At 48.7% G+C, this 23,535-nt stretch overlaps 1 protein-coding gene across 4 annotated transcripts in view; it reads right to left on the bottom strand.

Moving 5' to 3' along the window:
- PTK2B (protein tyrosine kinase 2 beta) overlaps positions 1–23,261 on the bottom strand; it is a 126,613-nt gene extending 103,352 nt beyond the window's left edge. For 2 of the 4 annotated variants that reach the window (XR_003610982.2, XM_028114260.2), the window contains exon 1: positions 23,076–23,261. The gene's annotated coding sequence lies outside the window, so the exon portion shown is untranslated. The remainder of the gene's footprint in view (positions 1–23,075) is intronic. The other 2 variants (XM_028114258.2, XM_028114259.2) reach the window with 2 other exon arrangements.
- Between the last annotated feature and the right edge of the window lie 274 nt (positions 23,262–23,535).

The following is a 23,535-nucleotide window of genomic DNA, read 5'->3' as shown; positions in this document are numbered from 1 at the left end:
CACTGCTTTTACCACTCCATTAACAGCGTTTCTCTTTCCTCCACTGGATGGGCTACGTGGGATGTGGGTTAAGAAAATCAAACACAGGTTCCATTTTCACATTATCCTTCAGCAGGTGGTTTTAACTCTGTAGAACCAGGTGTGTTTTGAGAGATTGGCTTACGACTGACATTTTATTTTTAACATTCCCCAGAGAATAAGTCTAGGTCTAATTAAGAGAAAATTGTTCATGAAATCATCCTGGAAATTGTAAAATCCTGATCATTTAGAGTTAAGTATTAAATGGTGAAGACTGATAAGCAGCATGATTGCATTCTTATTGCAAAAGATCTTTTTGGAAACCTAGTCCTAGGTGAGATACCGTGGTATCTCACCATTACCTTGGTGAGATACCATGCCCAGGGGACAAGCAGAGGACAAAAAGCCAACGGATTTGGGAGCGAGGCAAGTTCTGCTCTATGTGGCTACAGGACCTTAGACAAGTCACTTTCCTGTTTTCTTATGGCTATATTTTTATTTAAAAAGTAAAAGAAACAATCAAGAAAGTAACAATCACCCACATTTCCACAATCCCAAATCAACCACTGTTAACATGTTGCAGACTATTTTCTCATTTGTTAACAAAGTGGTTAGACTGGGTGATTGCCAAGGTCCCACCGGCTTAACATTCTCTGATTCTATGACTAATTAGTCATGGGTCCAGACATACCATAGATCAAATTTATCTCCCCAGTGCTCCCCCACCAAATACCTACATTTTTAAGAAGTTAGTGGTGATGTGCTTAACCATGGACATTTGTCTTATATCTGACCTCTTGCAACTTCATTATGAAGCAGGAATTCCCAACTTTTTAACAGAGAATAAAAGGCTCTATTCATCTCTCCCTTGAACTCATGCAATTGGAGGATGGGTAACAGCGAAGTCTCTCAGTGAAGGTGCACCCCTCTCCCTAAAGGGCTTGGAAATAGATATTCCAAGCAAAGCCAGACTGTGAGAGCCACCATCTTTCCTGTTGACCTCCCCTTTAGAAGGAGACCCTCTAATGGCCTGGAGGGGTCTCACTGAAGGCAGTGCCTGGAGGGGTCTCACTGAAGGCAGTGTCTGAAATGTTCATTCATCCTTGGTGAGATTACCAATCTTCAAGATTTCAATAACATCTGAATTCTACTCATTGGTCACACTTTCATTTAGCTTACTTGTAAATTCCTGATGTTACACACTCTAATATCTCTTGCTTCAGCTATCCTCTGTTTGCAAATCCAGCTCTTTTCCAGGCCACTACTAAACACATAACCACCATGGAAGTATCCATGACATAAACTTCAAACACCTACACCAGTGATTGCTTCCCCGGTACCTCTATCACGCCTTGGGCAAGTTCTGACTCATTTGTTTTCCTTATTGAAAGGACAGAGCTATATACATTCCCAAGTCAGAACTAGAAGAAGCCTCTAGAACATTCCTGGGCTGAGGTTTTGACGAGGTGATGAGCAGCCATCTTGGTCATGGGGCCCCAGGGGTAAGGAAGTGGAAGTATTATGGCAATGTATTCTTACAGCCACAAGACACATACTCTCTTTGAGAAAGGATTCAGTTCTGTCCACTGAGGCCTTTGGAGGGCAAGTGACTGTCATCTTTTCAGTTTGCTACAATTTTAGGACATCGAGGGGGTTTTAGACATTTTGGAATCTAACTCCTACCTTTTACAGGGGAAGGAATGGAACCAGTTCTGTCCAAGATAATTCTTATGTCTATAATTTGTAAACCACCTTGAAATGTGTAAAAGATACTGACACATATTTTCTCCTTTGAGGTTTACTGCAACTCTGTGCATTAGACAAAGCAGTTGTTCTTAGCTCCATTTTATAGGTGAACAAAAGAAACTTCAGGGTTGTGGAGTGCAGGACCCAAGATCAGAGGTACTGAGTACTTAGCCTTCTTGTCACTGCATGCCATGGCCTCTTGAGAATATAACAGGCACACGGTTTTCACTTGAGGAAGAAGTAGGTCCCAAAGGAAGAATGAAGAGTTAGATTGTAGACCTAGAAGGCTCCTAGAGCACTCCAACTATATGATAGGCATCTCACTGGGTTCTTTCTATTCATTACTTCATGTAATTGCCATAATAGCCCAGGGAAGCAAATATTCCAATCCCCGTAGGAAACAAACACTTAGGTTGAAGAAACTTGACCCAGATCCCATAATGACAAAAAGGGCGGGGGGGGGGGGGATCTGGGATATATGTCTTCAGACTACAGACTCTTTTGCCTTCTCTACTGTTCTATGTTCCATGACACCCGGGGATTCCAAGTCACAGTCATCCAGTTTCTGATCAGGACACCAACTGAGAGCAGGAGATGGGCCTCAGTCTACTTGTGTGGCCTCTGGCCCAGTGGTCTGTGGCTGGGATGGAAGGAATGGAAAGGACAGAGGTGGGGCAGAGACATGGCTGATCTGAGGAGCTGGGGCTGTCCAGCAGCACGGAGGAGCATCTGAAAGGCAGAGGGCCCAGGCACTAGAAGAACAAGAGGGCTAAGTGGGGAGGGGTGGGCAGGGCAGTGCCAGAACACTGAAGAACAACCTCCAAATGGAAGAGACTGCAGGGAACGCGGTGGCAAGGAAGATGCAGGCTTGGTGCAGGGCAAGGCTGCGTGGGAGCAGAGAGGATTCTGCAAGCTGCCCTGCCTGCATCACAGGCATCCTGAGAACAAGTGCAAGCAGAGAGATCCGGCCCTTCAAGAACCACCTACCCAGCCGCCCCCATGAAGACATTACCCAATGCCAAGTAAAAGCTAAGCAGCAACCAATTTTGGGCCCCCGGATGATGAGCCAATATCTCTGGAGCATAATGCTGGCCACCCCTGACAGTTACCTTCCTCAGTTGCAGAAAGAAGCCAGGGAACTGTTTGTATTGTCTGCAGGGCTCCATGGACAGTGCTGGGAGGTGTGATCACACTTCCCTTACTGGTTGCTAAGCAACAGCATTAAGCCAATGTACAAGGCTGGAGCTCTAGGAGGTGTGTGTGGCAGAGTGTGTGCATGCTCGGGAAGAGCAGCAGAGTGGAGTGGAAAGAAAAGTAGGCTTGTTGACTTTGTTTTGACTGAGAGATCTTGGCAGGTGAGGTTAAGAAGAACCCTGTCCTGCAGAGGGAACAAGGAGGAGACTGCAGTACTCCTGAATTGTGGGGAACAAGGGAGGAAACATCTGAGTATTTACAACAGTGGCAAAGGACCAAGTTCTGTTTAAAACTGTTCCCCAAGAACAGTACCTCAGAGTACACAGGTTTCAGGCATCTAGTTTCACTAGTTTTCAACTTCTGGGATATTTTGGGCTTTTTTTCCCCCCATATGTTACTCAGGGCTCATTTTATCTAGAGATAATTTGATTTATTTGGAGAACATTTTATCTGAAATGAAAGGAAAAGCGCCTTTGGTGTGTGTAACACCTGAGGCCTTTCTAGGTCCATGTTGCTAGGTGGAATACTATCGAAGCAAGCAGAATGGGCTGGCTCAGGAGAAAGGAATTTCTCCATCTCTGCAGGTATCTAAACTGGACTGGACAACCAGTTGGCATGAAAGCTTCCTAGAAGAATGACCTCGAAAGAGAAGGAGGGTGAAGCAGGGCAAGAGACAAGAGGCATAGGAACAAAGGCATGAGAGATGAAAGTAAAGGGTATGTTCTGAGAAGATGAGGTAAAATCAGCTTAACTACATGAAGGTAAGGTAGAATGTTAGGGGCTGAATTGTGTTCCCCCCAAATTCATATGCTGATGTCCTAACCCCCAGTACCTCAGAATGTGACTAGATTTGGAGACACATAAAGTAAGGTTATTAGGATGGACCCTACTCCAATATGACTGGTGTCCTTATAGGGAGAGGAAATGAGCACAGACATGAACAGATCATATGAGAACACAGGGAGAAGAAGCCCATCTACAAGCCAAGGTGAGAGACCTTCCAAAGAAGCCAACCTCATCCACACTTCAATCTTGGACTTCCAGCCTCCAGAACTGTGAGAAAAATAAATGTCTGCTGTTGAAACCACCAGTTGGTGGTATTTGTTACAGCAGCCCAAGCTGATGAACACAAGGAAAATGAGAAGCAAGGCTGGGGTAGGAGACCAGAGACAAAACGCAGAGGATTCTGGGACCATGAAAGCCAGGTTAAGGAATTCAAACTTAAAGACATCTGTAGATGGATTTTATATAGTAAGTTTAATTAGCAAACTCTTTCTCAACCAAAGGCCCATTTGGAGAGGGGAAAGATAGGAGCGCATGGTGATGAAGAGGGAGGGACCACAGCTGAGGGGTCTTGTTTCTTGTGGAATGTTATGTCTACTGCTGGCCGTGACATTTTAAGATGGTGACAAAATCACTGATGCAGAGGTAGAGAGCCAGATGGGCAGGGCATCTGAAAACCATGCCATGCAAGGTGGAGGGAACATTGCTCTCTATGTTGAGCCTGGATCAGAAAATAATGGGTAGGTGGTCCCTCTCTCAGGGCTATCATACTGAAAACCAGTCATTATTCTGGACTGTTCCAGAAGGCAGTTCTAGCACCAGTGGGTGAGTTTCTGACAGAGTTCAGAGCTCAGCTCAGTGAAAGGAAGAACCTTCTATCAATGAGAGTTTTCCAACAATGATGAGTTTTCTGTGGGAAATATTATTCACAGGTGCCAAAGAAAAGAAGACCTTTCTCCATAAGAAGGAGTTTGGACTATATCACTTCAGTTGTCCACCCCCTCCTCCCCCAAATCATTCTCTGTTCATGGAGGCATGTCTGGTCCTTTGGGAAAGTCCGCTTTTTTTGTGACACAAGGAGACTCCCCATTCACTCTTCCATTACTCAAGCAGCAAGGTGAGCAGAGAGCAAGTAGTTCCATGAGAATAGAATAAAAATAAAGATCCACAGAACCTTTCTTGGGCTCTTTCTTTCCCATCTGCAAATGAGAAATTCAAACTACCTATAACACCTGCCATGGTCTTGAGTGGCCAGACTTGTAGCTGAATCAGGTTCTCCTTTGCTTCTGGATTGCTGTGAACTGCCCCTAATGGCATGTTCAATGGATTTTTAAAGATAACTTAGTGCATGCCAGAGAGTACCGAGCCACTAGCTAGGGTCGAGAGCGGGGAAGACTGTCCTACAGGGCTCACTGAGAGGCAGAAGGAGGAGGGTGTCCACTGTCATCCAAGGCAGTGCGCTGGGACAGCAGCAAGAACAAGGCCACTCACTCTGACTACAGGCAAGAGCAGATCATGAAGGCCTCACAGAGGCTGAACACAGAAAGCCGAGGAGGGTTTCAGAGGAAGAACAAAAACGTGAAGAGGCAAGAGGGAAGGAAGAATATTTGAGTGGAAAAACACAGCTCTCCTGGCAAAGGTGTGAGAGGTGAACCTCATTTTGGGAGGCGAGGAGTTTGGACACCTTTGGTACGTGACAGATCAGTCATGTCTCAGCCATCGGTATGAGCCTCTCCTGGTTCTCAAACTTGGCCCCCAGAGCCCGGAACCCTCATGGCGCCCCCAGGCTCATGAGCTCCTGGTCTCCTCCATGGGAGCAGTGGACGTGTTTTCACTTGACTCATCTTCCCACATATGTGTCAACCCTGTCATAGGTTCTGCTTGTTTTCCATGGCTGAATCAACTGTGTGTAATAGAATCTGTCTACCTCCCTGGCTGGAGCAGAAAGTCTGTGTAGTGCTGACTACCCCCCATTGTCAGGAGGTTAGGTCCATAGTTTGGAAAGCAACAGCTTCCCTCACAAGCTGTAAAAACCCAGCCCTGGCTCAGTTTGCCTTTGCAGGGAAATGGGCATCAGTTCCCACAGACCTTGTTTTCCAACCCAGGAAAACCTTCATGCAGAACAGCCACATTGTCCCCTCAGTGGTGGGCAGCTCCCCACTTTCACCATGCTGCTCACTTTCAGGCTTACCCAGATATCAACACGGGCAATCTTGTCCCCAGGATGTAGCTTCTTTCCTTAAACACGTGTCAAAGATGATGAGGTTTCTATTCCCTTAGGAGAGGGTAACAGAATTCCTCCAGGAAGAAAACTGTATTTGTTTAGGAATATGTCTGCTATGGTCTGAATGTATGTGTTCTTCCCCAAATTCTTATGTTGAAATCCTTCCCCCCCAGGGGATGGTATCAGGAGGTGGGCTCTGAGGAGGTGATTAAGTCATGACGGTGGAGCTCTTATGAATGGGGTTACTACACTTATGAAAGAGACCCCCCAGAGTCCCTCACTCCTTCCACCATGTGAGGACACAGCGAGAGAAGACTGTCCATGAACCAGGAAGGGAGTCCTCACCAGACACCGAATCTACTGGTGCCTTAGTCTTGGACTTCCAGCCTCCAGAACTGTGAGGAATAAATGTCTGCTGTTTATAAGTCACCCAGTCTGTAGTATTTTGTCAGAGCAGCCCAAATGAACCAAGATAATACTCTGCTAATAGGCGATGAGGCTCCAGGAGCCTGGGCAGGTATGTGCTCATTGCTCCAGAAAAGGAAGGGGAAAACAACGGGAAGGAGGATGGGGAGGAGACCAGAGAAAAAGTGGATTGCTGCAGGATAAGAGCCTCTTCAGAACAGTCTCTTCCTCCCTCCAGTTCTGCCATAAATGTTCTGTGAGGTTAGATTTCTTGGGGTAATTGGTGAAGGAGCTGAGTTCTGTGCCTTGGGGTGATGTGACCAAGCAAGATCTGGTAGCACAGAGGTGGCGAGAAGCACAAGGAAGTGAGTCCAGAAACTGGCCCGGCAGAGAGCTTGGCACAGGACCTTAGGCCACCTGCCACAAGTGGGGTCTCCGCCAAGCCTGACTAGAAGACAAGGGGGGCAGGGGCCCCCCATGAAATTGCAGTTAACACATACTTCTGTCCTGATAATATCTGGTGAATTATTGAGTGCTATGTGCAATGCACCAATGCCAAGGGCTTTATATACATAAATATATGATCTCTTTGTAATCTTCACGGTCTCTCTTTAAGAAAAGCACTACGATTCTTGCCATTTGGCATGTGGGAAAGCTGAGGATTGGAGGGGTTAAGAATGTGCTGGAGGCCATGGGGCTGGGACGTAAGGAGCCACACCTTGAGTTTGAGTGCTGGCTCCCAACCATTACGAACACTGCCTGCTGATAGATTGTGATGTGAATTGTTCGTGTGCAGGCCGGATGTTCCTCTGCCTCCACCAGGAGACTGGATTGCCCCATAGTCAAAGGAGTACTAATATCAGGCCCAAGCTTGTGAAGGGAGGAGAGGAGTGGGCGAAGGAAGGATAAGGAGTTGGGGGATGGCACACAAAGTAAGCTGAGGTTCTTGCCATTTTCCTGGAAAGTGAAAGGTAGGGGTCAAGAACTGAGTCCTGGAGCCCTCTCTTCAACCTTAGGGCATTTTCCTTTAGTTACAGGACTCAGAGGAACACACACACACACACACACACACACACACACACACACACACACAAGGAAGAAGGCCAGAAGGCAGGCAAGTTTCATGAGTATGGTAGAGGTTGGAGAAGGGTTATCAGGAACACTTTTATGAAGATAAGCTGTGACCTGTTCAAGGCCCATTCAGGGAGCTGTGGGTCTTCTCCAGGGTGACCTTGTCATTAAATAGCTATAAATAAACGGCAAGGGACAGGAGTTCCCAGAGATGTACCTGGGTCACTTGGGGTCACCATCAGCCTAGTGGCTTCATTAGACAGAAATGAGGTGAAAAGCAAGAACTAAAAGACAACCTTGGGGGAAGAGAAACTGCATTTGGAAGTTATTTGAGTGTTAAAGAGGGCAGAGTATGGGCTTGGCTGTGCATCAGCAGCTGAGGGATCTGGAAGGAACAGAATCTGGAAGAAGTACAGGAAGAAGAAGAAGAAAGGGGGATCAATCATAAAATGAAATTCCTGAGTCTGGCTTGGATGCCAAAGGCAGCACATTTTTTGCCTGAGGAAAACATTCTTAATACAGCTCTGGGGGTGGTATCCCTGAGTGATACAGATTAGTAATCAAATTATTTTCAAGGCTGATGAGCCCATGACGACTCTGGCACCCAGCCTCATCATCCCATGGACGGGGTTCAGCAAATGCCTTCCCCTCTCCGTCTCCTTGGCCCTCGTACACACATTTCAAGAACTAGGGGCCAGTAAGGGCCAAAGGAAACAGATCTTGGTTTGTTTTGGTTTGTTTTTCAGACCTTCACTGATCCTGCAGACACTGATCGAACACCTCCTCCACAATACCTGAGGGGGGACTCAGTCACTGTGACTCACATGACCTCCAAGATTCAGAGCCTAATTGGGAAAGACGATGTTATGGACTGAATGTTTGTGCCCCAACCCCCACCCCCCAATCCTCATGTTGAGGCCCCAGCCTATAATAGGACGGTGCCTAGAGATAGGGCTTTGTGGAAGTAATTAAGATTAAATGATATCATAATGGTTGGTCCTGACCCGATAGATTTAGTGTCCTTATGAGAAAAGAAAGAGCAACCAGAGTGCTCTCTCTCTCTCTCTCTCCTCATGCACACACGTGGAGGAAAGGCTGTGAGAGGACACAGCAAGGTGGCGGCAGTCTACAAGCCAGAAAGAGGGCCCTCACCAGAAATGCACCACGCTGGCAACCCTGATCTAAGAATTCCAGCCTCCAAGACCTGTGAGAAAATAAATGTCTGTCGTGTCAGCCCCCCAGGCTATGGTATTTTGTTATGGCAGTCTGCACTGACGAAGGCAGAGGGCACACATATAATCCACGATAGCACAAGGCAGAAGGAAAGTCAGGAAGAGGGTTGCGGGAACAGAGAAGGTGGAAGGGAAGCCAGACTGAGGGCACTGGGGAGAAGGGCCTGGCAGGGGTGGTGCTCAGGTTAGAGCCTGAGAGGTGGGAGTTTGGGAAGCCCAGGAGAGGCAGTCCTGACTGAGAGAACACCATGGACAAAGGTCAGAGGCCTGGAAAATCCACCAAGCTCTCAGGGAGCCTTGGGCAGATGAAAGGTTGGGCTTCACGGTGGAGCCCCATGGAGACCTGGTGGGTATTTCCACCAGGATGAGCATGAAACCATTTTTGTAGTGTTAAAAACAAAGCGAAGCAAAACCTAAGGAGGAAGAAATAGCTTCCCAACTCTGACTGCAGACAGAAGCTGGTGCTAATACATGCTCCTAAGTAACAGAATTGGCTTCACACTAGTGGTTGTCAAAGTGTGGTCCCTGGGCCAGCAGCATTAACAGCACTTGTGAGACTGTCCAAAAAGCAAATTCTTGGGCCCCACCCCAGGCATGCTGCATCAGAAACTGTAGAGTTGGAGCCCAGTGATCTGTGTTTTCAGTGATTCCGATGACACCGATGTTCGAGAAGCACAACTCTGTGCAACCTGGAGCAGCTAAGTTGCTTCCCCTTGGAATGTTCTCCAAAGTGTGTTCATCCTGGGATCAGGAAGTCCTCTGCCCACTCATCTCTTTTAGCAGCTGATGAGATTTTGACCATTTGGTTTTTTATTTGAATCCCTCTGCTGCCCCTCATTTCCACAGGTTTTGGAGAGCATCTCCAAATTAGCACTTTTTCTTCCTGAAACCTCCTCAGGTCTGAACAAATGTTTACTGAGTACAGGTTTCACATCCTGGCATTTGCTGGAATATGACTGGGAGACAAAGAGCCACAAGACAAGATCTCTGCCTTCCACCATTCCATTAGCGAGGCATGTACTTGTGAAAAGTAAATTTATCTCAAGATAACATGTGCCTGGCAGACACGGATGGTACAGCCGAGAACTCTGGAGGAGGGGTGCTGGGGGAGGGTGGAATGCGGGCTCTGCCCTATGCCCAGTTCCTTTCCCCCGACCAGAGTTTTCTAGTCCTGAACACCCTATGTGTTCCATAATTCCTGTGAAATGATGCCTGTCTGCCCCGTTGCTTTCCAAGTGGGTGTCCTCTTCACAGATTCCCCATTCCTGTAGACCGAGCACCACCATATCCTCTGAACTCCTCCCCCCACCGCCTCGCCGCCCCCCCCCCCCCCCCCCGCCCAAAGGCAAGTTGGTTCCTGCTCATCTGGCCAAGCCCCTCTCTGTTCTCACTGCCCCACTCATTCACCACACCGAGAAGTAAGGAGAAGAAAGCAGGAAGTGGGCTGCTCCTGAGGGCCAGCCCTCCCAACACCCGCTCTGGCCGCCAGCAGTGTGGGCAGATGTGACAGCAGGAACTCCAGGCCATGTCAACACCTCCCTTTACTGTCCCTTGCTTCCTGACTCCAACTCCAACCACACGTACTCCAGAGTAAAGATCATAGGAACCTGCCTTTCTGTACTGCCATGGAGGTCTCTCTCTCTCTCTCTCTCTTTTTAAATTGTATTTATTTATTTGAGAGAGAGAGAACGGGAGAGAGTGCGAATAGGAGGAGTAGAAGAGGGAGAGGGACAAGCCGACTCCTCACTGAGCAAGGAGCCCGACTGGGGCTCAATCTCATGACTCTGAGATAATGACCTGAGTTGAAACCAAGAGTTGGACACTCAACCGACTGTACCACCCAGGTGCCCCCATGAAGGTCTTTCTAAAGAGCGATATCATCTGTCACTTATTCCCCCTGCAGGATCTGAGGCTTTATTTATTTTTTATTTTTTTATTTTATTTTATTCTTATTTTTTTTTAGGATCTGAGTCTTTAAAAGCTATCTCTCCAGGCTTCACCCATGTCTCCGTTACTTCTTCATAGTTCTGGCCACAACGTCCATTCCATTCTTGTTCTCTTGTCTGCTATTCTTCCTCTTTCCATGCCTCACTCTCACCCCAAACTCCAGAGTAGTCCTTTCCAGGTCACACTGTCTTCTCAAGAGGGGACCAAAGGGGAAGAATGGAAGGGGCAGTCGCTCTCTATGGAATTGGCTGGTGAATCACTGGGGAGTGTAGTTTGTGGTCCGTTCCCTCCTGAGACTGGACAAGGCAAAAAGCCTCCAGTGATGGGCTCATGCCTGAGGCTACAGCAGCTCTGAAGTCCTCATGCTGGCAGGAAGGGCAGCGCTGGACTGAAGAAATCCTGCTGTATACAATCACCTCCCTGAAGGTACTGCTCCCGTGACTTATGACCCCGATTCAAATCCTATAGTCATGTTACATGATCTTTGGGTTTCTCAACCACGTCCAGGATACTGGGCACACTCAGATTCTCCCATTTTAAAGGACGTCGATAAAGATATTCTAGGCAACAGAAAATGCAATGTCTTGTTTCCAACTTGTAACTGCAAACCTGTTTTTTCAATAATTTTATATATGGTTCTAGGTAGTGTAAATTAAAGACCAGTGCTGGTTTCCTCAGCAGGAATTAAGAGAGGACAAAGAGGGACAGATCGGTGTGGCTGCTTGATTGATTCGCTCATTAGCTTATAGCCCTTCTTTTGTCCATTCGTTCATTCCTAAAGTTATTTGTTCATCCATCCATCCATTTTTATATATTGTATATTCTTGAATTTAAGGTAAAGCTCTTCCCTTCCCCAAATTATCTGTCAGAAAAAAAAGGAAGTATGTATTTTAGCCCTTACAGAATTTTTCATAGTATGGGCTGCCCTCTCAGCTACCCTATTTTGAACAAAAATGTCCTCTCTGGGAAAAGTATTAGCCTGATACCCCTTCAATCAATGCCTCCAAAAGGAGGCTTACAAAGGTCACCTAATAGATTGTTTTTTCAGTAAGCCTGGTAATATAATATAGATTCAGTACCTTTTCTTGAGGGTATAGACTCGCCATTACAAGAGCTGAATTTTGTCATTAAAAAAACATTTAAAAGATCTTTTTTTTTAAAGCAATACACGAAACGGTTTTATTGTGAACGTCAAAAACAAACAAAAACCTTCTAAAGGATTTGATTAAACTTTTCAACAAAGAAGGCATACGAATAACCAATACGTACATGAAAAGATGCTCCACATCATTAGTCATTAGGGAAATACAAGTGAAAACCACGAGATACCACTTCATGCCCACTAGAAGAGCTAAGATCAAAATTACAGACAATAACAAGTGTTGATGAGAATCAGGAGCAATTAGAATTATTACACGTTGCTGATGGGAAAATAAGATGGTGCAGCTGCTGGGAAAGCAGTTTGGCAGTTCCTCAAAATGTTAAACATAGATCACATGACCCAGGATTCCATCCCAAGGTAGATAACTAAGAGAAATGAAAACACACATCCGTGCAAAAACTTGTACATGTATGTTCCCCAGGTGCATTATTTACAATGGTCAAAAAATGGAGACAACTCAGATGTCTATCAACTCATGAATGGATAAACAAAATGCAGCATATCCATACACCAGAATATTATTTGGCAACAAAAAAGGAATGAAGGACTCACACATGCTACAACCTGGACGAACCTTGAGAACATGATGCGAAGTGAAAGAAGCCAGTCAAAAAAATGTCGCGATATTGCATGGTTCCATTTATATGAAAGGTCTAGAATAGGTAAATCCACAAAAACAGAGAGTAGATTAGTGGTTGCAGGCGGCTCGGGGGAGAGAAGAAGGAATGACTGCTGGTGGTATGAGCTTTCTTATGGGGTGATACAAATGTTTTGCAACTAGGGTGCAAAACATCCTAGGTGTTTTGGCTCTGGGTGGCTCAGTGGGTTAAGCATCTGCCTTCGGCTCAGGTCATGATCTCAAGGTCCTGGGATCGAGCCCCCCTGCAATGATGGGCTCTGTGCTCAGCAGGGAGTCTGCTTTTCCCTCTCTCTCTCTCCTTCCCTCTCTCTCTCAAATAAACAAATAAAATCTTTAAAAAAAGTATTTTGCAATTAGACAGTGGTGTCTGTTGTACAAGTCTGTGAATATACCAAAATTCACCACATTTTAAAAGGATGAATTTTACGGTATGTGAAGTAGGTCTCAAGAAAGCTGCTATTCAAAAATAAATAAACATCTTCTGGATTAAAAAGAAATAGCCAACTCTCTTTAGACTGTAGGGACAATGATAAAGGCTAAAACGTGGATATGGTTCCAGTGGCGAAAGGACACTGAAGTCAAAGATGGGAGTGAAGTGTTGGATGTTTTGTAACAGGGGGAGTTGGAGAAATGTCGTATTTTAATTTAATGTATTATTTTGTACAGTATGTCACTTGAAACATGTCACTAAATATATTAAATATTACCCAAAAACATTTACATAGTCACAACAGCTTTTTTTTTTTTTTAAACAACCCTCCTTATTGGGAAGCACACATATGGTCAGTTTCCGGCACACATTGTACATAACAAATGTCGGCTGTGTGTTAGGCAGCAGCTGCGTCCTCAGGATAGTAACACCGACTCTCAGTGCGGACATGGTTCTGACCTCAACAGAGCTTCCAGCCTCATTCGTTTCAATTAAAATGGAGCTCAATTTTGAAGCAATTTCTATGAAAAGTTTGTAAAACTGATTATAAAATCTTGTGGGTCATTCCTAATATTTCGGAGTGCCATCAGTTCCTTGGAGCTCAGATGCAAATTCTGTACCTCTTCCCCATAATCATGTGCATTTGCTCAGAGGGGAAATTTCTTTTTTTTTTTTTTTTAAGATTTTATTTATTTATTTGACAGAAAGAGACATAGCGAGAGAAGGAACACAAGCAGGGGGAGTGGGGGAGGGAGAAGGAGGCTTCCTGTTGAGCAGGGAGCCCTATGCAGGGCTCGATCCCAGGACCCTGGGATCATGACCTGAGCTGAAGGCACACGCTTAACGACTGAGCCACCCAGGCACCCTCAGAGGGGAAATCTCTTCATCTCGTCTCAGGCCGTTCATGTATACAGTTCCCTGCCACCCCAACGCACCCACATGCCACGCCCCAGGCTGGATTCCTTAGTTTGAGATCATTCTATATGGAATCTACTTGAATCTGGACCCATTCGCTAGGCCCCAAAACACACAAACAATCAGGACCTCAAGAACTGGAGGCCTGGAAAGGATCCAAGATGACCCGAGCCCCAGGAGACGCAGTGAGGGCCCAGGGACCACTGTGTAAGAGGGTTGAGGACCCGACAGGCACCTCCCTCCCCACTTTGACCCCGAGAGGGTCTACTTTTACCTGGTTTAACACGGGGCTTTTGCCTGAGATCCATTTTGAGGAAAGCTCTTCACTAGTTAACAAGTCCCCAAACCTCCTTATTGTATGAGCAAATGAGAACCCTGAAACTCGAGCAGGCTGACCAGGTGACTCACCCAAGATCATGTGGCAGGACAGTGACACAGCAGCCAGTGACCAGACCCAGGTCTCCCCATCCCAGAGCAAGGCTCTCTCTGTCCCTCAGGCCTCTCCCGGGGAGGGAACACAGGTTGGGGGCTAAGGATTTAGCAAACAGGAGCAGGAAGGGTTTTTCTTAGAGAGAAAGAGGGAGAGGGCTCAGAGGTACCCTCGGACCAATGGAGGGAGGGCCACTCTCTGGAGACAGATGAGCTGATGTGTACCGTTTTCCAGTCTTGGGACTGCAGGATCCAGAAAGCTGAGAGCAGTTACCATGGCAAGCCCTATGCCTGTGCACAGTTAGGTCGAAGTCCGGGTTTCTAAAACCGCCAACCTGTCCCTTGCAAACCTCTCTTCCATATTCCCACAGCAATTTCACCCTCGACCAAGGCTCCCTGCCTTTTTTCCTATACCCTTTCCTCTGTCATTCAGTCTGGCCTACATGAGCTCAATACGCAGGAGGGTAAGGGAGGGAAAGGCAAGGATGCATGGATTAGAGAAACATGGGAGCAGCTTATAAAGAGATGACTGAGCTCCTGTTCTAAGTCCCCGGCTCTAGGAAACCTCCACATTCAGAAGGAGCTAGGAGTGCATCCTGACCCCTGGGGAGAATGTGGTCCCTGCTGTTACAATTGACTGTTGTGATGCCAGCACAGGGAATGAGGAAGATCCCACCTGGCCCGGTGAGCCAGGCATCGGTGTGCAGGGAAGGAGGGAAACGGAACCTCCCATCCTGGGCATCTGAGGCAGTTAAGAAGGAGAACAAAATGGAGAGCACCTCCCTGACCCAGAATTTCACGCTGGGATGAGCTGATAAATTCTGGCAGATCAGGGGATGCAAAGAAGCCCTGAGGCTGCTGGGGGGGGGGGGCGGGGGGAGCAACAGGTTTCCCAGGGGTCATGCATGGAGCCTCTGGGAGGAGTTGGGTTGGGGAAGGTGGACAGGGCTGTGGGCAGGAACACAGGACTTGAGCAAAGGTTTGATGGGGCCCAGAGAGCATATCACACTAGCGAGGGTGAAGGGCTTATGTGGAAAGTATGGGGGCGGGGCTGGGTTAGAAGGGTAGACAGAGGTTGCATTATGGATGGCACCAAAGAGCAAATTGAAGGAATCAGGATGTGTCTAGAGGCCTGGGAGCATCCGAGGGACCTGGAGGAAGGGGAGCGGCTCCTAGGTAATATCAGGGGGTATCAGCTAATCAGCTTGGCCTGGGCTAGAGTGGAGCCAGGGGGTAAAAGGGAAGACAGGAATGAGAGGCATGAAGAAGGAGTCTGCAGGATTAGTGACAGGTCAGATATGAGCAGAGAAAAGCAGAGAAGAGGAGACAGGGAAGAGAACCTCAAGGTTTCTGACCGGGGTGTCTAGGAGAACGACAGGTGCATGAATGGGAGGGTTGCCTGGAGGAAGAGATGGTTTGGTGTGAGAAACTGATGAATTTGGTGCCCGACATACAGCACTTAAGGTGAACTGCTTGACTGGAAACGTCTTACAGACTCTTGGGAGTAGGGGGCTGAAGGGAGGAGGGTCTGGCTGGATGCAGAGCCCAGGAGTCATGTGAAGTGACGAGAGTGGAGGTGGGGGCAGTAGATCTAAGTGCATGTTGCCCCTTGATTCTCCAGGAGGCTGCCATACAGAGGCTGTCGTTAGGCTTGGAGACAGGCTAACACTTAGTGCATACCCAGCAAAGATGGGTACCCTAGTGCATACCCTCCCTCTCTGTGGGAGAGGGCTTATCTGTGAATCAAGGGCCCAGAAGGAGAGGATTAAGGAGAATGGCAAATTACAGCTATAACCTAAACAATTTGATGTTCCCATAAACCCTACATCTTTTTTTTTTTGAGATTTATTTACTTATTTTAGAGGGAGAGAGAGAGGGCACAAGCGTGAGGGGCAGAGGGAGAGGGAGAGGGAGAGAAAATCTCAAGCAGACTCCACACTCAGCAAGGAGCCCGACATGGGACTTGATCACAACCTGAGTCGAAACCAAGAGTCAGACGCTTAACTGACTGTACTACCCAGGCGCCCCAACCCTACATCTTTTCAATTCAACTAAGGACCAGTTTCCACTCAGAGAATGGAGAAGCCTCCAGTTGATGAGCAGATATCTCCAGGACCCCTAAATCATCCTGAATTACACAGTTTATCCAGACTCTTAAGACATGAACTGTTATAACAGGTCCTACCTGCTCCTCCTGAAAGGTCAAGCTCTCTTTTCTCGGATTCACTTTACCTGCTCCTGCTCAAGTTTGATCAGGCCCCCCTTCACTCCCAACAGCTCTCTGCAGCCTTCAGAATAAAGTCCAAACTCTTCAGCTGCCAGGTTCAAGCCTTATCTTACATTCTGCCCTTTATCTTTATTGTCTTTTGACACCCTTGGCTCCACCCAAAATGACTCATTCAAACTAGGCCTTCCCACCTCCCTGCTTTTATTTACACTCTGCTCTGATCACAAGCACCATCCCAAGTTTCCATGGTCATCCCCTACCCATCCTTTCAGAGCTTTTCCAAAAATGCCACTTCCTCCAGGAAGCATTCCTAGACTCCCCTGACAGAAATAACCTCTCCATCCTCTGACATCATCATACTTTATGGGTGCGTTTTTTATGGCACTGCAAGTCCCCATTTTGTCTTACAGTTCAGTATCTTTATTTACTACCTCCCCGACCAGGCTGTAAACTTACTGAGAACAGATTAAGTCCTTCCCATGTAAAGAAAGACTGACCCCGAGAGTCAAGGAGGTGAAGAGGGGAGAGAGAGTAAACAAATCTCCAGAACAAGTTACAAATGAGAAAACTAAGGCTCTGTGGGGCAATGTTACCCAGCGAGACAGTGACCGAGTCAAAGCTCAGACCCACATCTCTCTAACCCGCCACTCTTCATCTCTCCAGAGATAGTGCCTGGGGAGCTTTCCGGGGCATTTTCACCTATGTCCAGGATTTCTCTTGAGGATCTCATCAGGGACGCTGTCATTTTTCTTCATTTTCAAGTGAGAAAGGTGAGGTCTGGAAGAGTCAAGCCCGAAGTCACACAGCTAGCGAGAGGCGGAATCTACCCTGGGGCCATGTCTTCTGACTCCTGACCCTCTTTCCACTAACCCGGGCTCCCAGCTTGCCTGCGCTGGGGGCTTGGGAACTCAAGCCCAGGACAGCCACTCAGGACTGCCTAGATGGGCATCACTGTACCTCGGTGCCCCATGTCCCTGTAAGTAGTGGAGGGAAGGTAACCGGCTGCTAGTAAGGGCACCTTCCGAGCGTCAGATCCCTGGGAACCTGCCTGGAGCAGGAACCAGGGTTGGGGAGAGGGGAAACATACCTAAGAGAGGAGATAGGGTCCCACCGCAAATGCACCTGGAAAATGGAGATGTGCCTGAGGCTAGGGAGGAAGTAGGGGGCGGGGCCAACTCCATAATTTAGAAACCAGGAAAAGATGTGATGCTCCAGGGGCCAGGACCAGAGGAGGGGCTGTTCTCTTGCAGGTGGGTAATGGATCCCTGCCCCTCCCCATCCCCTAGGAGCAAAGCCTAAACTCAGGGCAGAATTCCCAGCAGGACTTCGAGGAGCCGCCTGGACCCTTGGGTGTCCCATAAGGATGCAGCTGCTGGGGGAGTCTGAGAGAGCCAGGTGGCCGGCAGACCCTCAGAGAGAAAAGGGGCACAGGGAAGGGGAACCGTCAGTCCTATGCCCTCAAAGCTGTTGGGACAATTGGCCTAACCGAAAGGGAGACAATTAAACCCAGTGCCAAGTTCTAAACACTGGGCGTGGGGTGTTCCTGTGATCCCCCCTGCCCCCCCACAGGCTAGTGAGTGACGTGGCCAGAATCTTTGCTGCTGCATTTCAAGACAGAAAAGGCAAGAAAGGCACTGGAGAGGAGGAAAGTGTTAGTGAACTTGTAGCCGCGATATAGAAAAGGGGAAGGATCACCCTTCCGTGGATGTTGGCAGTGGTTGATCTTAGTTCTAACCGCATTGCCCAGCTGCCTTATGAAACCAGCAGTTCCCTTCGTGCTGGGGAAAGGGCTGGGGGAGAAGGCCTTGGGAACCAGAGGAGCATCCTTTCCTGCCGCCCACCCGCAGCCTACCTGGAAAACAAATCCTGCATTCCCATCCATCCGCCCATCGTGTCTAGGTAAAAAGGGCATTGGAATTTGCAGCCTCCAGCCTGCTCTCTTAATCAAACTGTCATCATGAGTAATAATTATCCCTTGGGAAACAGCAGAGTGACTCAAAAAGCGGTCCCCTCCCCCACTGCCACCCCCTCACACAGCTCAGAGCTTTGTTCAGGGTGCTGAGAACCCCAGAAAGTGAAGCCACCAGCTCAGCTCGGGAAGCCTGTCCGCTTAAGTGATCATGCCGACTCCAGTGTCTGATGGGCATTTGCAGAAAGTCTCCTGGGCTCAAGAGCTCATTAGGGCTGGCTGTTCATCAGATGCAGTGCAGGTGGGGGTGGCGCAGGTGGGGGTAGGGTGCAGGGCAAGAAGCAAATACTGCTGGAGAAGTGATGCTTGTCAGGGAGACAGCATGCAGGAGGAAGAGCCCCAAGTGCCGCCCCTCTGAGGATGGCTTTTTTCCTCAGGGGCTTCCCACCCACTCAGATTAACCCTAAGTGTAAAAATATAACGATAAGAAGAGCCACACTTACTCAACACCAACCGTGATGCCTGTTGAAGGACCAAATTTTTGCGTTCAGTCGAGGCTATTAGGAAGCTGGTGCATAAGGCCATCTGGGATGATAAAATATTGAAACAGGCCATGCAGGTTGGTACACGCCTGCTCCCCCGGCCCCCTCAATCACCTCCATCTTCTGGATGAGGATGACCAGGCCAAGGGACTTGCCTAATGTCAAGTTTGGGAGTCCAGGAGCTGGAGTTGGAACCCTGGCCGACTGACTCTAGGCTTTTGCACTTGACCACCAGACTACCAGCCCTGTGCGCGTGACAGGCCACTGTCCCCATCCCTACTCCTCCCCCTTTACCCTAGAACTCACGCAGAGTCTAAGAGAAAGCCCCAATCACCGAGCCAGCAAGAACTTCTCTTAATAATCATACTTGCAGAGCCCCGAGCATGCCAGCCGTTGGGTATCTCCAGCCACCCATGTGTGACCACCTCAGAGCCCCATCCATCTGGGAGGCCAGGGCCACATAGTCCAGAGCCCATGACTCCCGGGCAGGGGGAAATGTAGGGGCTGGTAGAGACCTACCACTTGGGGTCTACCCTACGGTACACTCCCTCCCTTCCCTTCCTCACCATCAGTGTGCTTGCCTTAGCAGTATTCAGCACACATGGAGCCACTGCCAAAACCACGGAGGGCCACTTGCTAGGAGACATCCTCTTCCCAGGCTTTTCTGACCCATGAGAAATGGGTGTAAGCTGCGGTAGGAAGGTTTTGGCTGACACGGGTAGGGGTCTGTGTCCATGGGGGATATGTGATGCAGGGACAGCTGTGCACCAGCACTTCAGTCCCTGAAGATTCTCTGTAAGTTGGACACTGCTGAGTCTAGGATAAATTAGATCCCTCCTGGCTAGAGTTATGGGATGAATAATGTCTTCTGAAAGACCTGCTTGGTCCCAGAACTGCGCCCACATCAACAGTCACTAGCCATGAAATGCTATTTCCTTTGAGACAATAATAGGTTTCCCCCCACCCCTGCCAGGGTTCTAGAGTCAAAGCCACAGAATGCTAGAAGACCCAGTGATACAGAAGTCTTTTTCTGCAGGACCTTGTCTGTGCAAAGACACATGACAAATCTCCGAGAGCCAGCTCCACTGAACATTTCATCAGTGGAACACCCATGACCCTCTCATGGCATAGAGTTTCTCGGAACACTGTTTGGCAGGTACTGCTCTAAAGAGTGGGGACAAAACACTCACCACTAGGCAGGGGGATGGGGAGATTCAGCCATTGGAAAGGGACCATTTTTAACTCCATGGTCCGCACAAGGGGAACACAATTTCCATTTCCTCTTTCTCTTAACAAATTCTTAACTCCTTCCGGTTCCCTTTTAGGAGGCCCCTAAATTGCTCTCACAGATTCTCCCATCAAAGTCAAAACATAGTTCACATGGCACCCCTACTTCATCTACCGCTGCAATGAGTCTATTTTTCTAATAAGGTACTCGCAAAAATGGGAATGATGGCAGTCAAATTTTATAGTGCATATGTTTGTGCCAGGCACTGTTCTAGCTGTTTTATGTGGGTTCTCTCTTGTAATTCATTCACATTTTCCTTCTGTTAAGTCTGCCCTGAGCCACCACCACCCCTGCAACCCCACACTACCCTCCTCCAAGAGGAGAGCTGGGGATCTCCTCCCCTGGAAACAGGTAACATGCAAAGGGAAGGGTAGAACTGAGAAAAAACAATTCAGGCTCTCCCTCTCTGCTTAGGAGCTAACCCACTCTCTCACTAGAAGCAGGACCCCTACCACATTATATCCCCGGGCACCTCTGAGGGCTCGATAAATATAATCAGAAATCAATGAGCCCCAAGCACTTTCTGGATGCTCCTTTGGTCACACCTATGAAGGGGTTACAAAAATTAATCTTGCCACTTTTTCTTGACTGCTCACTAGGCAATCTACATACATTATCACAGATCCTCCCAACAACCTGTTATTCCTGAATTCTTTCAGAAAAGAGATTCCAGCTCCAAGGAGCTAAGTGGTTTACATGGAGCTTCACAGTGGGCAAGTGGCCAAGCAGGGATTTGCATCCAGGTCCATCAGCCTCCAAAGCCCAATCACTTTCTGAGGCATCACAGTCCTTCAGCTGTGTAGATAAACACGCAGACCAAGGATTTTTTTTTTTTTTTTAATAAAGAGATAACATGGTCAGTCAGTGAAGGAATCCCAAACTGGAATCCAGGAGGATTGGTTACAAGATAAATATGCCCTGAAGACTGTTCTCCTGGTACCTGGGCACTGCCCATCCTTCACTTCCCAGCACGGGAACATCTTCACCTTCCTTTTAGAAGAGTGTTGCCAGATAAAATACCAGATACCCAGTTAAATTTGAACTTCACATAAACAATACCTAATGTCTTAGTATAAGTATGTCCCAAATATTGCACGGGCTATACTTATACTTGAAAAATATTCATGGCTTATCTGAAATTCAAATCTGAGTGTCCTGTGTTTTTATTCGCTAAATCTGGCAACCCCACCCTAGAGTCAGAGGCATGCTGGGAAGTCTCCTGCCTGGCTCTAGGTCCTAAGTGTTGCTCCTGTGGGAGTTGCCATGGCAGCCTGAGCAGGCCCTTCTGGAGCTGGCTCTACTTACCTACCCCCCCCCACCCAGCTTCACCTCGCCCCTGCACTCTCCATGCTCCAAACATGCTGAGCTACTTTCAGGTTCCTGAATGTGTCATACTGCTTCTGGCCTCAGGTCTTAGCGCTTTGCTGTGTTCTGTGCCTGCCTTCTTCCCTCTCTCCCACTCTCTGGCCACTTCCTATTGATCCTTAGGGTCTCCACTTGGAGTCGCTTTTGCCAGGAAGTCTTCCCTGACACCCTGATCCCTGCCCCTTCCCATACTGCAGCACGCAGCATCCGCTGTCCACAGCGCTGCTTGCTCCAGAGAGCGGGGGTGGGTCACAAGCATCCTTGTGTCTCCACATCTGGCACCGACATGTAGCCTCAGGTAGTAAGTCAGCAGATGCTTATTAAACAAATGAATGGATGGATGGAGACTGTCCAGGCAGAGCTCGTCTCTTGAATGTGACTGCTTCCTTCCTCCCTTCTATCCTTACTCACGTTTTCATCTCTGCCTCCTTTCCTCCCTCAGAGTTGTGAAAGGCCGGGGCTTAGGTCCACAAGGGCATGTCCTGGACTGGACTCAGGTGAGGAGAGAGCAGTCAAGGCTCAGAGAGATCTCCTTGTGCCCCTTACCTGGTCATGCCATACCCACTGTCCCCGGGGGCTCATGTCTAGCTACAGGTTAGCGGAAACTTCTCCTTGGCTCCCAAATCCTCCTCGCACATGCCTCCTCTGTGTGCAAACTCTGCTCCCCTTCTCCCCTTGGCCCCTTTAAGGGAACCTAATTGGACTGAGCCCCAAGTTTGGGGTGTGGGGAGATGCCAGTGTCAGATGGCTGAGGGTTAGGGCAGGTGGTGGGGCTCGGTGGGTTCAGAACATCACCCATATGTTCCCTGTTCACCCACCCAAGGCTTTGCCCACGCACAGCCTGACAGCCAGAGAAGGCAGCAAGGAACTTAACCCTTTCGTGGAATTTAGAAGGTAGTTTCACAATGAACCAGTGAGCAGCCAGTGTTAACTTTAACCCCCAAACACACACACACACACACACACACACCCTAGAGTTCTGCCTCTATGCCTCTCAAGGAACCCGGCTTGCTTCCAGTCAGGGCTTGATTTAGACAATGCCCTCTGGGGGGCAGGAAGTCCATGCCAGAGCAATGGGGTGTGCTGGGAAGACGACCAGGGTGGGGGTGCTGAAGGGCACGGGGAGAGGGTAGAGCGGGGAGGGCAGGGAGCAGCTCAGAGGCAGCTCCTGAAGTTGGATTCTGAAAGCCCTGCTCTGTTGCTCTCTGATCTGACCTTTAGAGGCAGGTGGCGATTTTGTGCCTTCTCATCATCCCCCCCCCCAACCTCCCCTCCCAGAATACGTTAAGAGGACAAAGCGGGAGAAACACCCTTCAGTATCAAATTAACTCCAAAAATAGAATCACTCTGCCCCGGGGGGAGGCTAGCAAGCCAGGCGTGCAGCGCCCGCGCCTCCGGCCACTGAGTCCCTTCTGCAAGAACTCTCGCTTCCGTCCAGGTGTCCAGGTACGCACAGTCTCGGAATCACCCCCCTTCCAACCCCTACCACCCCGGCCAGCCTCCAACTTGTGGCTGGGCGCTCAGCCCGGCTCGCGGGAGGGGACTCACACTGAGAGAAGCGCTGACTCCGACGGCTCCTTGGCTGGGCCAGGTGAGGCGCCGGCTGCACAGTGGCAGGTACAGGTGGGTCCAGGGGCTGCAGCAGGTAGGGGGTTCGTGGCCGCTCCGGAGGCCTCTGCCGAGTAACAGGGCTGACAGGTTTGTGTTTTCCCCTCTCCTCCTCCCAGTTAACCACACCCCTGCTGCTCTCCTCCTCACTTCCTTAAAGGGTGGGGTGTGTTGTCGGTGGTGCTGAGTGTGTGCCGGCTCCAGCCTCTTACCATAAACCCTGAAATAGACGCCGCCATCAATTCCCTGAGCTGCACGTGCCCACCTGGGGACCCATCTCCGGAGCCCCAAAGGGGTCTTCAGCCATGGCCATGGGCGTGCCCTGTGAATGGCTGACCCCTCCCAATTCCTCCCACCCCTCCCCTCCTCCTCCCACACCGCTTGCAGACGTTTGGAGGCC

The sequence above is a fragment of the Eumetopias jubatus genome, unplaced genomic scaffold (genome assembly GCF_037043125.1).
Source record: "Eumetopias jubatus isolate StellerSeaLion01/CBP00866 unplaced genomic scaffold, mEumJub1_p1.0 scaffold_2, whole genome shotgun sequence".
NCBI lineage: Eukaryota > Metazoa > Chordata > Mammalia > Carnivora > Otariidae > Eumetopias > Eumetopias jubatus.
Note: the sequence above shows the minus strand (reverse complement) of the source record. Positions and strands in the feature narration are given on the sequence as shown.